This window comes from Glycine max, chromosome 6, assembly GCF_000004515.6.
Source record: "Glycine max cultivar Williams 82 chromosome 6, Glycine_max_v4.0, whole genome shotgun sequence".
NCBI lineage: Eukaryota > Viridiplantae > Streptophyta > Magnoliopsida > Fabales > Fabaceae > Glycine > Glycine max.
In genome coordinates, this window is record NC_038242.2 from 22,023,378 (window position 1) to 22,037,099 (window position 13,722).

Below are 13,722 nucleotides of genomic sequence, written 5' to 3' on the forward strand. Positions count from 1 at the left end.
TATGTTGAGGATTCTAAGACAATTTTTTAAGATAACCGTAAACATTCTAAGACGATTTATCTGAGAACCGTCTTAGAATGTGTTTTTTTATATAAAAAAAATCATATTCATAGAATCATGAATTTGTAGAATATAAGATTCAAATTATGTAACTAACTACTAGATTATTGACGTAGTCTCCTTTCACTGTACAAAAATTAAGCTTATATTCTACACACACAAAAAAATCAGTAAAACATACATATAATTGGATTAATTTGCCTTAAAATTTGATAAGGTACCTTGCGACAGGACTATACAAAGATGTTATCTTAATACACCAAACAACACCGACATTTCAAAATGTAGTGACACAATGATAACAATGAACAAAGTTATAGGACAATAAATCATACTCAAATTATCACAAAATTCAGGAAGTACATAAATCTAATAAAGAAAACACAGATTATATCAAGAGTGATGAGTGATTGCAAAATCAAAATGGGATATAAGTAGACCTACAAAATCTCTTCCCAAAGCAGCATAGTGTTATCTTCAGCCACCGTAGTCCAAACTTTCCTAATGGTCAAAGTCTGATGTTAACAAAATAATTCATTTCAGAAGTGGTTCTTCAACAAAAACATATGTATCAACTTGCCAATTTGGTTTCAATTTTATTTCTAAATTATAACAATTTCCATCTTTATTGTAATTTGTAATAAGATTGGACATAACACTCACCGTGAGACGAAAAATGTTGTCTCATACTTTAATTCCAAGGTCTCCTAATTCCCTGCAGCACTAACACATACAATTACAATGTTCTCAATGAACTCCATTATTCACTGTGTGAATGAATAAAATCCAAGCACTCATTATTGTATGTGGTCTAGCCTTTACTCATTTTCGACGTGGTCTAGCCTAGGAGACTAGGAGTGGCTAGTAATTAAATAAGATTTGGCAACTATTTTGTGAGTTTGAGTTAAGAAAGGACAAACTAAAAACAAGAAAATATAGTATTGAGAGAAGTCTCTGGCTTTAGTGTGAGAAGTAATAAAAAAGAATGTTTAATAGTTTCTTTTTTGAGTCATTAGGATAAGTAATAAATGCTACTTTTATTCCTTCAACTCTGATTTTGGGGCACGGATTAACAAAATCTATATACCAATATACCTTACGAATGTTCCTGCTCATTCTTGAGCACATACAATGGGTCCATTAAAAATTAAATAAATTAAATGAAAGTTGTTACTTCAGTATTCAATAATTATTTTACCATGTGATGTGACTAATATAATCATAGCTAGTTTAAATTACTAGTAATTAACAAAAAAAATATAGCATGCAGTGAGATCAATCACAAAGGGGAAGAGACACACAAAGGCAAGAATTGAAGTAATCTATAATAAGCAAGAAAAAAATGTAAAAGGAGACTCATGCTTATAATGTGCTAGAATCAAATTCAACTGGCACATATCATATATCACAATAGTGGCAGCTAATAATTTGTTGATTCCAAATCAACCGCCCGACAAGAAAACCAAATCATATTAAACATTTAACACAATTAGGAAGGAAGCATGACAAGCACATAACAAATTATCATAATGGGTGATAAAAGGCCACCTGTTTAGATGGATTGCTACCGCTAAATGATGGTAACAAGCCATGGTGGATGTTAGTTATATCCTTCCCATAACTCCTTAAAAAGAAGCTCCATAGTATCTGCACAAATAAATCAATAAAAAAGGATAAGGCAAACTTAAACAGGGCAGTGTAGGCTCTAGGCCAAGCTCCAAACCAAATCTTTGAAACTCTATATCTACTTGATGCAAAAGTTTGAATCTGCATTTACATTCCAAAATATACTTTAATTATGCCAAATTAAGAGTATTTTCTCAATTGTTATGTTCTATTTGCACATTTTCTAGTTATTGGTATTATGTTACATCAAGGAATACTTAGGCATATCATTTACTTATTGTTAAAGGTCAACATTGTAAGATATTAAATAAATTGATTAATATAGGATACAAAAACCCAATTAAACCAATATGCATATAAAGATCAGTTAGAGAAGGATTGGATGACTACAAAGTTTTAGAGTCTTAAATGTACTAGCATCTATCATTAGGAAAAAGTGATCAATAACTTGTACTCCACTTAAAAATTTATCATAACTAGAGGGAAAAGATAGCCAAAATGTCATCAAAATTGTTATTCAAAATTTGGATGCGTGCTTACAAAATCAAAGTTTCAACATGATGCCAAGGCACGTCATGTAACATCCCAATTTTCGTAAACTAGATTAAAAAGGATTGTTATTTATAAATAAATAGAGTTTAAAAAAAATGATGAGATTTTATAAATAAATAAATAAGGAGATATAATTATTAATTAAAATAATGATTTGAGAGAAAATAAAAATGGTATTTTATTTAATTGTTTGATAGAGAATAAAATAAAGTTTGTTTTTATAAAATAATAAATAAATAAATAGAGTAAACAATAGGTCGTAAATGCCCCTAGCTATAAATAACAACATGCTAGGTCAATTTTTAGACTGACTCCTCAGTCTCCTCTGCCTCACAATGTTGTTTCTTCTCTCTCCTCCCAAAACCCTATCTTTTTTTCGCAGGCCACCTAACCTGTCTTAGAAAAACGACGATCTCGGACTCGTTCACCGTTGGATCGTTGTGAAATTTGAGCACCACGTTCGCAACCCAATTACAAGCATTCACACCGTTGGGAATTTCGATATTATGTCTGAGCTAAGAGAAATACCCCTCGCATTGTAGCATTTTCCTTTCCCGCAGAAACCCAGAGCTTTCTCGGTAAAACTACGATCCCGGTTTCGTTAACCGTTGGATTTTTATGAAATTTGGATATTTTGTTCCAAATTCAATTTCGCACGCTATCACCGTTGGGATTTGCGAGATAATATTTGTGGAGGGAGAAAAATAAATCGCATGGTGACAGTACAAGTGGAGGCTTCAATCCCTTCTGTGTCTCTTTGACGTTTAGGAATTCTATCGGAGCAGCTAGAGGAAAAAAATTGGAGGAATCTCAGAGAACCGCTAGAGATGCTGCTATCGCTGGTTGAAGACATGTGAGTCCGCTTAAAGGTAAGGGATGAGTTATTCACAATTGGGAATTAGTGAGAATATGTGTATGGATCCTTAGAGATATCAATTGGAATGAGTTTTGGGGTATTTTTGCAATTTTCATTTTATCCTTATAATTATTACAGTGAATTATATATGTTTGACAGACCAATTGTTGTGGAATTGATATGCTATTGTGTTGAGCGTGAACCCTATAAATCGAGTACTTTTTCTAATTAATATGAATTGATGAAATAAAGGAGAAATTTAGAGAGAGATATTGATTTTGTATTTTCTCTTTTTCTTGTTGTTTAGGTTTTTATATATAATTTAAAAAGTTAATATCATAATTGAAATTGACCAAAGTGTTCATATAATTATTTAGAATGTGTGCATTGAAAGCTTACTTTGTAATTTGTGATTCAATATGATGTATGCTAGCTTATATATATATAGAGGTTGTTATTTATATTAATAATTTATGTAAATAATATTGTAGAGTGTTATAGTATGATTCCAAAAATTATTAAGTGTTGGAGTTTGAGAATATTATGGTTAAATTTGATGAACATGTGTATGTTGTACCTTATGAATATCATTAGGAATGTTATGAGATGGTTGATGTGATGTTATGAGATGTTAAAGTGTGGACATGATATTCGATTGTAAATAAGTGAATGTGTTTAACACTTGATGTTACATTAATTATATCGTGAGCTATGAATTATACAATAACCTGACTAGTGTTTATGCGCAGTGTTAAAGAGAAAGTGTAGGTTCCTAGTTAGGAACCAGTGTTAAATTGTAGCGCAATTGTGTTTAACATGTTTGAAACATGAGTGTGAGGTCGTGGTATTGTATAGTTCATGAGCAATGCTTATAAATGAAATATGTGATTAATTGTGGAATAATATGTTGCCTTGAGATTATAATATTGTTATTGAGATTGAGTAAAAGTGTAAAGTAGAACAGGTGTTGAATTGTGAGATACGTGAAAACATGTGATGGTGGATTGTGACATTATGAGATGTGAAATTGTGAATGAGTTTTGGTTGTGAATAAATGTGTGATTAATTCTTGATGTGACATTATTTGCGTTGTAAGCTGTGAATTGTACAATAACCCGACCAGTGTTATCTTGAGAAAAGTGTAAATGTGCAGTGCTAAAGAGAAAGTGTAGGTTTCCTATTTAGGAACCAGTGTTAAAGAGAAAGTGTAGGTTCCTATTTAGGAACCAGTGTTAAATTGTAGCGCAATATGTTGTACGTGTTTAAGACACGAGTGTGAGGTCGTGGGTATTGTATAATTCACTAGCAGTGTCTGTGCGCTAAAATGATTTTAGGGGTTGGACCTGAATCAGGAAGGAGAGGCCCTGACGGACTCTTCGGAGTGTAGGCCTTGGGGGTCATCGGGTTTGAGTGCTCCTTTAAGCCTATGCTGATCCCATATGGTTGGAGCATTCTCGCAAAACATCGTGACCCTGACTGGTCTCCCTATGATTTTACTTAGTGAGAGTGACCTGGCAAACCCATTGTGTGGTGTGTCTTGTTATGTACTCCTAAGCGCCCCAGGGTGGTTTTTCACTGACATGGTACCACATTGCATGTAGGCTTGAGTCTTAGCATAATTGTCTCATGCGCTTGCTAATTGTTTATTATGAAATTGAGGTGTTATTATGTCTTGATCAGAGCGTGTGATTCTTGTGTAATGTGATTGATGATTGAAAAGTGTGATTGATGGATGAAAAGTGAACTTTGAATGACAAAGTGGTGGAATTACGTGAATTACATGTAAGTAAGTTTTATTTGGTTTATATGATATGTATATCTAGTTGTCTTGTTTCTCTATTAGTTAGGAATGTGATAACTCACTCTCAGTTTGTTGTTTGTGTTTGGATCCTGTGATGATCTTGAACTGTGTTCGGGGGAGCAGATGACTAGGTGAACTGTTTTAAGGAATATTGTGCTGAAGGACGTCGGGACACAACGCTCTGATAAGATGTGACATTGGGATATATGTTTTTATGTTAATTTTATGATGTTAGTCTATTTTATTTCACCTCACGGATTTAACAAAATATTTTTGTAAATTTGACGGCCTTATTTGAGCCGAATATTTTTTTAATGAGTTTATTTGGTAATTGAAATGAATGTGAACCTTTTACCCATTTGATTTTTGTTTACCAATATATTTTATTTATTTGTATATATGTCGGGGTAGAGGGTGTCACACGTCACTTGGTTGAAAGTGATTTTTCCATGAGGCATGGTGACATTTTATATATAAAACTCAAACTACACGACCCCAAGTCATAGGAATATTCAAAAATTTGACTCACTAAACTTAAAACAAAAAAATGTTCTAGCATATAAGTGTATTTGGATAAAGTGTTTAATTAAAAATTTATTCCCAAGCTTAATTGTGAAGTTTTTTTTAAAAAAAAAAATTATTTTGATAACATTTATGGAATTTATTAAAATATATTAAAAAGAACTATAAGAAGCTTATAAGCCATTTTCACTGTGAGTTTATGATAACATTTATCACTCCAAAGGAATGTTGAAACTCAATTTATATACAAAGCAATTGAATACTTATCACCTCACCCATCGAAGAATGAATACAAAAATGTTGAGGTTCCATCCAACCATTGAACTGCTTCAAGGAGAACCAAAACTAGCTAGTTTCTTTATCATTTATTAATTTAAGTTTTAAAACTACTGATATTTTATATTGAGCAAATAATAATTTTTAACCAAAATTGTACAAATAAAGCCCGCATTCAATTCAAACATAATTTGACCAAATCAACATTACAGAAGCTCAAATTTACACATTCAAGCATTTATAACAATGCAATATTTTTAAAGACTACAACAACTCTGACTAATGATGCACCCTTATTTTACTACATGCAGTCATGCACTACAGCCTATAGTTTCATATCACTACATGATTGTTTAGAAGGAACCATACAAAGTCCCTTTTTTATAAATATCCAAAGAGAGAAAGCGAGTGAGAGAGAAATTACAGTGAATTTAGGCGACCAAATTTTATAAACATCCATAGGCTCCATCATGAGATCATATAAGTTCAAAAAGGCACTATCCAACATCATCCAACAATAGAAGGGTCTTCAGCTCCATAAAGAAGACTACATCACACCAAAGTAAAAGGAAATAGTCAATTAAACTACAAATTTGAATATATGGGTGGCTCAAAATTACATATATACACAGTAAAAAAATATGTACTCAAGAGGGGAAAAATCAGCTATTTTCCTCTTCTTTTCCACTTTGTGAAAGGATCCAGCTAAGTGCTAATGAACGCCCTCAATCACTGGTTAAGAATCAGTAAAATAACAACAAATTAAAAACTTTATTGGAAATCATGATAGAGTTACATTGACTACACTTCAAGGTATAGCTCTTGGTGTTCTTGAGCTGCACAATCAAAAAATAGATAATCTAACAGCAAGTAAACAATTAGAATCATGATTTAACTATATACAGACAACAATAATTACAAGCAATCATCAAATAAATAAAGTTCATACTCGCCTCCAAATCCTGCCTTTGGTATGTTCGGTCTGTAAGGGGGAATTCCTTTTCCCACAGGTACTGATCAGGGTTTGCCCTGCAACTAAATTTGCTGGAAAAAGATGATTTTCTTCATGGATTTCCAAAACTGTCCAATCTCGAAATGAAAAATCATGAAACTGAATTGATGATAGGAACTTAATATATTTTTTATCATACCAAGAAATAATTAATCACTTTTCACTCAAAAAAAAGGTAATCCAGTGGCTACACACCCTGTACATTTTGGATAAGCTTCCAACAATCATGAAAAAGGTAGATAATGAAACAAAAGACATAAATTTGTTCCGTAAAACCAAAATAATTAGAAACAACTAAATAAATTTTAGGGATAAAAAAATTGCATCAGAGAACCTTCCTTATATTCAAAGAATATGCAACAAATGAAGGGAAATCAGAGTAGTATTCACCACAATAAGCTATTACAGGTCGTAGCTCAAGGTGTCTGACTATGGGTTTGATGCTTCGAGAGCATTTTCTAGAAAAACATCCTAGCATTTTCCCTACAATAAATTGTTTTTTAAACAATTTAAAATACAAACTCATTCAAGAAGGTCAACAAAAAGACATCAACAACCAGTATTACTATAACTCCCCCATAAAGTCACCTCCAAGCTTATATAAATTACTAAAAACAAAGTCTTACTATAATTCATACTTTGCGCTCTTCTTACTTCTCTTGGGCTGCTCATGGGCCCACTGAAGCCCACTCGGATGCTCCTACTCTCTGTGCTCGATGTCTCCAACCATGACTCCTCCTGCTGCTTTAACTGAGGACCTTGCACCAAATGGCGTCGTCGTGGCAGAGAGTCTTCCACCAAAAGGCAACATGGCAGAGGACATTGCTGCCCCAAATGGGGTCATCATTGTGGAAGACGAAGAAGCACCAAACGATGCCGTTGCGGCACCAAAAATTGAAGAACCGATGGTGTCAAATGCAGGTGCGGGAGAGGAAAAGGAGGCCAAGGAGAAGAAGGTTACAGAGGAAGAAGAAGCAAAGGAGAAAGAGAGATGGGACAGATAAGAGGACACGATAGATGTAGGGTTTGTGGAGAATAAGGCCAATACGGGTGAGTTAGAGATTTTAAAAGGTTAGGCAATGTCAATTTTGTAATTAGACGGAATTTATAAAACCGTCATAGTTTTCATTCCCTCTAATTGAAAAATTGCCGCCGTATCACATTCTAAGAGGGTTCTTAATAGCCGTCTTCGAATGTGTGTTGTAAAAAATAAGTTTTTTAGTAGTGATTATAATCTCCCTCAATGCAAGTTGTATATGCGTATAGATCACGCCAATCATCGCCATTATTGTCGTATGCATGCTTCTTGCAAATGGATGCCATATTTTGTTAATGAGACTAGATATTAAACAGTGATCACAAGAAATTAAACTGAGGTTTCTGAATTGGGACTGGGAAAAGTGAAAGCTAGATCCAAACTAATGGTGTAAGTTGATTTTGAGATGGGTTTTCTTTCAGAGTCACAGTATATGTAGAAAGAAGAGAAGGTGTTGGAATCGTTTTGGCACAAGCTGTAATACCCCGTTTTCATAAAATAAATAAAAAAATAGTTTTATTTAAAAATTAATAGAGTTTTTAGAAATTAAATAAATGAGAAAAAAGGGTTTTTGTTAATTAAAATAAGGGTTTCATAGTATTAGAAAATAAATAGAGTAAAATGATGTTTTAGAAAATAAAGAGATGTTATAATTAGTTATTTATTTAATGAAAGAGTAAAATAAAATAATTTTTTTTATAAAATAATAAAATAAAGAAAAATAGAGTAAATAATAGACTCAGAGTACCCTACCTATAAATAGAGACATATTAGGTCATTTTTTACATTTACGATATGTTATTACACTTTCTCTTCCTCTCAAATTTGTTGTTCCTTTTTCCTCTCTCAAAACCCTCTCTTTTTCCTGTATACACCCAAACATGACGCGGTAAAACTATGATCCCAGACTCATTAATCATTGGATTATCCTGCAATTCAGATACCAACTTCAAAACACATTTTCCCATGCTCATGCCATTGGGATTTACAAATAATTCCTCTAGAGGGAGAAATTCCCATCTCACAAAGACAGTAAAGTTGAGGCTCTAATCCCTTCTCCTTCTCTCTAATGCTTGGAAACTCTAACAAAGCAACCAAAGGAAAAGCTTGAGGGATCTTAGGAAATCGCTAGAAACGCCACTATCACTGTCGGACTACACACGTGAGCCCGCTTAGAGGTAAGGGAAGAGTTACTCAGACATGGGAATCAGAATGAACATGTGTAGGGATCCATAGAATAAATTTTGGGTTATTTTGGGTTGTTTTAAGAATTTTAGTTTTGTTCTTATTCTTTTATTCGCAAATTGATTGTGTTTGATGGACCAATTGATGTTTTGATGCAAAATTGTTGTGGAATTGATATGTTCTTGTGTTGAGTGTAAAACCTAGAAATTGGGATTTTCCCAATTAGTGTGAAATAATGAAATTAACCCAATTAGTGTTAATTAATGAAATTAAGTAAGGAGAGATTTACTGTACGAGGGAGTGAGATATTGATTTTGTATTTTTTTTCATTTTTTGTGCTTTTTAGGGTTTTTATATATAATTTGGAATTAATATTATAATTTGGAATTAGAATAGGCTAACAAATTGACATTCTCGATTATTATTTTAGTTTTAATATTTAGTATAATTTTATATATTGTTTCATATTGTTATTCTTTAAAATTGGCCAACATCTATTTAACTATAAGGTTCTTTGAAAGTTTTAGTAAATCCTCGGTACAATTTTGTTTGATTATATTTCACTTTGTAAATTCATGATTAGAATATTTGTGTGTTTAGTTATTTATATATTGTGTGTGTTTATATATGTAACACTATTTGTATATTATGAATTGTGATTGAGATTGAGTATAAGTGACAAGTTGAGCATATGTTAGTTTGTGAGATACACGTGAACATGTGATGGTGGATTGTGATGTTGGGAAGTGTTAAATTCTGGACATGGGATATGGTTGTGAATGAGTGTGTGGTTAATACTTGATGTGATATTATTTGTATTTTGAGTTGTGAATTATACAATAACCCGACTGGTGTTTATCTTGAGAAAAATGTTTAGGTGCGAGGTGTTAAAAGGAAAGCATAGGGTTCCAAATTAGGAACCTGGGGTGTTAAATCATAGCACAATGTGCGAGGTGTTAATAGAAAGGTGTAGGGCTTCAAGTTAGGAACCTAAGGTGTTAAATTGTAACACAATGTGTGAGGTGTTAAAAGGAGATTGTAGGGTTCCAAGTTAAGAATCTGAGGTGTTAAATTATAGCGCATTGTGTTAAACTGTTTGAAAATAAGTGTGAAGTCATGGGTATTCTATAATTGATGAGTAGTGTTTGCATGCAAAAGATGTTTTAGGGGTTGGACCTAAATCAGAAAGGTGAGGCCCTAACGAATTATTTGGGGTCTAGGTCTTGGGAGTAAATACACTCGGTTGAGTGCTCCTTTAAGTTTATGTTGATCCCATATGATTGGAGCATTCTTGCAAAATAGAGTGGCCCTGACTGGTCACCTTATGATTTTATTTAATGAGAGTGACCTGACATACCCATTGTGATGTAGCTCCATGTGGAGCTTGTAGGCCTTGGATCTTTTTCATCAATGGAGTCCTTTGCTTCTTAAAGTTCAATGGTAGCGGAATGGAGAAGGAAGAAAGATGATTGGAGATGCAACTTCAAGGAAAAGATGAGTCAAACACAAGCTCACAACCACAGGAAGCCATGGATAAGAGCTTGAAGGAGGAGAAGATGAGGGGAGGGAAAAGGAGAGAAGGAGCATGAAATTTTATACCTCAAATGAGGTTTAAACTTTGAATTATAATTCTCAAATTATCAAGGTTGAAAAATGCACACACATGGTCTCTATTTATAACCTAAGTGTCACACAAAATTGAGAGAAATTTGAATTTCTATTCAAATTTCACTTGAATTTGAAATTGAATTTGTGGAGCCAAAATTTCATTAATTATGATTAGTGAATTTCAGTTATGGTTCAGCCCACTGATCCAAGATCAATTCCAAGATTCTCCACTAAATGTGCTTAGGTATCATGAGGCATGTAAAGCATGAAGGACATGCACAAAGTGTGACTATATGATGTGACAATGGGGTGTACCAAGCAAATGCTCACCCCCCCCCTCTAAAATTTCATTGGATTCGGCTTCTCCCAATTCAATTAAATTTATTTCCCAACACACATCAAATATTCACTTAATGCATGTGAAATTGCAAAACCACCCCTAATACAAAATCTAGTCTAGGTGTCCTAAAATACAAGGGCTGAAAAATCCTACATTTCTAGGGTACCCTACCTACATTATGGAGCCCTAAATACAAGGCCCAAAAATAATGAAACCTTAATCTAATATGTACAAAGATAAATGGGCTCATACTTAGCTCAAGGGCCCGAAATCTACCCCAAGGCTCATGAGAACCCTAGGGCCTTCTCTTGCATCTTTGGTCCAATCTTCTTGGAGTCTTCTATCCAATACCCTTGGGGGTAGGATTGCATCATTGTATGGTGTGTTTTGTTATGTACTCCTAGGCTTCCTAGTGTTGTTTTACACTGGGATGGTACCACATTGCATATAGGATTGAGTCTTAGTGTATTTGTTGCATAACACCTCTGTAATGATCATTGTGACTTGCTATGTGATGGTGGATAATGAATTGTGTGAGTGTGAGATGTTGTATTGTACTTGAGATTTGTTGTTTTTAACACGTGATTAATGCAAAGTTGTGGAATGTGATTTTGTGATTAAATCCTTGGGACAAGTGATGTTACACAATGAGTGGTAAAATGATGTGAATTGTGCTTAGTTGAGCTTGTTATACTAATACTATATATATGTGTCTTTTTTTATCTCTACATCTTTAGAAATGTGATAACTCACTCCCCGTGTGTTGTTTGTGTTTCGATCATGTGATTATCTCGAACCTTGTGTTCAGCAGAGCAAAAGACTAGGTGGATTACTTTAAAGAACCTCAAGCTGGAGGACGTTGAGACACAATGCTCTGATAGGATGTGACATTGGGGCATAGGGTTTTTGTTTTAAGTGCATGATGTTCAAAACATGTCATTTTACTTTATTTTATTTTGCTACTTAACTTGAGTTCTTTTGTAAACTTGAAAGACCTTATTTTGAGCCAGAAATGTTTTTGATAAGTTTTATTTGGTAAAAGTGAAGCGAATATGGACCTTTTACCCATGTGGATTTACTTACGATTTACTGAATAAAATTGATTTAATTAGATTTTGCATTTTATATGTTTTTCTCATTTATATGCATGTTGGGGTAAAGGGTGTCACATTTAGTGGTATCAAAGCAGGTCGAACCTTTCGGCCAATTTGTTATGTGCTTACCATATTCTGTTGTGCACTCTGTGTGATTTCTTATGATTATTCTATTGTTTATGTTGGAATTGTAGCTTGCTTTTCCCTTTCGCATGATTGCATGAGACTAATTGATGCTCGTGATATGCCTTGTATCCTTAATGTCCAATACACCATAATTCCACTGTGGAGTCACGAGCTATGAGACCGACCATCTTTATAATTTGTGAAGTACGGTAGGACATTATGGCAAGCTGTTAGGTGATGCAAGCAGTCTTGATATTGATTGATAATGACTTAATGAGAAACTACCTATGAAGGGTTCTGACCAGTGGAGGATTCTGACCGATGAAGGATTCTGACCAACTAGAGGGTTGAGTGAAGTATCATCAAGTGAAGTACCACTAAGTAAAGTATCGTATGGAGTGAATCATTGAGACATTAACTTTCGAGGGATGGTCTAATTAAAAGTGTGGTGTATGTATTTGTGTTGTTGAGAACCTTTGAACTGCATGTCTGTGGTGAATGAGAGTAATTGCTTGGTGTGCCAATATGAATTAGTTAGATTCTTATTTTCTTATCTTACGTGTATATCGTGAGTAACTATACTTCCTTGATGCATGTATGATGACTATTTAATTCTTATTTCTTTTATGTACATTATATGCTTGTTGTAGGAACCTTACAATTATATGTAAGTTTGTAGTGTGGTGTTCTACCTTATTTGCATGGATAGTATGGTTGTTTGCAATTCCTTATTCTTAGTGACGCTAATGCCCTATAGTTCAATGACCTGTGTCAAAGGTCGAAGCACCATTTTTTTCTCATCTTAACTTCGTCATAGTTGTTGTTGCTGCAATAAGGTGCACGACAAGTAGTAGGTGTAGCAACAACTTTGACATCCATGACTTTGACTATTGAGTTAGAAGATATGGAAACTAGAAAAAGGAAAACAATGATGCAACAACAGTAGAAGTTGGAGTTATGAAGTTGAAGTTTCAGCTTCAGAACTTCAACTTCACAACCTCAACTTCTACGGTTGTGGTATTGTGATTTTCCTTATCCTAGTTTTAATATCTTCAAACCCAATAATCAAAGTCATGATTGTGCACTAGAAGTCGTTGCTACACTAGCTATGTGTTGTGCTCCATATTGCAGCAACAACAACTATATGACAAAGCCATAATAATCAAAGAAAAGTTTGGCTTCTTCCTTTAACCTTTTCATTTGGCATGGGTGATGGTGATTCTTTCAATGCCCCATATTTCATAACATGTAATCGTACTAATCAAATGATTATTTCATTCTTAAAAAACAATCATTCAAGTGTGTGTGTGTGTGTGTGCACAACATCTCACACAATGGCTAGTTGTACATTTCATTGCTAGTAGCCGGAAGTTGTCATGACTAAAGGACTGACGAGTTAGTGGAAAAAATCTATAGTTGGTTCCTCGACGTGAATCCTTTTCACTTAGAGTCCAACAGAAACAAGTTAACCGTGGTGGATGCTAACACATTGTGGAAAGTACAATGTCTAATGTGTCAATAGTAATTTTGTGTCGCTAAGTCAGTAATCAAAATATTCATCGTCTTTGTTTATATGTAACATTTGCTTAGTTTTTCTCGTTAAGTTCAATTCATGGAATATTAAAAGC